Consider the following 1,004-nt stretch of genomic DNA (forward strand, 5'->3'; position numbering starts at 1 on the left):
CTGTCTTGTTGTGGACGTGCTGTGTCTTACTACATTGCTTCTGACTCAGGGCAGTGGACGAGGTGCAGGTATGACCAGTCACACAGGAGGAGCCAAGAAAAGAGGAAGGGAGGGGCTGGTGGATGAGAGTGGAGTATGTGTGGATGGAATGAGTGGGAGTGGATTAATGCCTTTGACTTTGGCTACCTCCTCTGTAACGGGGAAGAAGTCGTTGGTATTTGTAGGATGTACATATGTGTGAATACACACACATAAACACACACACACACAGAGACCGACCGACAGAGAGATAGGCATAGATACAGACAGACAGACAGACAGACAGACAGACAGACAGATAGACAGACAGACAGACAGACAGACAGACAGACAGACAGACACACACACACACACACACACACACACACACACACACACACACACACACACACACACACACACACACACACACACACACACACACACACACACACACACACACACACACACACACACACACACACACACACACACACACACACACTTTTCATTTTTGGAATTCTTCGTCTCGAAGCTATTATTCCATTATCTCGGTTCGAGTTACAAAGTTTGAAAAACCAACTTTATCTGTCTCAACGACTGGAAAAAACTGACCTGTTCCAAGCTAAGATCTCTCTCTCTCTCTCTCTCTCTCTCTCTCTTTTAATCTGTGTCGTCTTTTGTTTTCGACTAATGACGGCAGCATCCCCACCCCCTTACCCCTGTTGTAAGTTCCGTTTTCTTTACCTTCCCTCCTCTCCCCCTTCCCTCCTTCCCCCTTCTCCCCCTTCTCCCCCTTTTCCCTCCCCCCTTCTCCCTCGCTCCCTCTATTTCAACTCATCCGCTTCGAAGCCAGGAGTTGAATCCTTCCTTTATGTAAACCGCAATAATCCAACAGCTCGTTCCACGAATATTCATTTTCATTTATTTTTTTTTCCATTTCTTTGTTTTTCATTTTTCATTTCGTTTCATTTCATCTCTCTTTT

The sequence above is a fragment of the Oratosquilla oratoria genome, unplaced genomic scaffold (assembly GCF_046742065.1).
Source record: "Oratosquilla oratoria isolate Oo_2021 unplaced genomic scaffold, ASM4674206v1 SCAFFOLD203, whole genome shotgun sequence".
Classification (NCBI taxonomy): Eukaryota; Metazoa; Arthropoda; class Malacostraca; order Stomatopoda; family Squillidae; genus Oratosquilla; species Oratosquilla oratoria.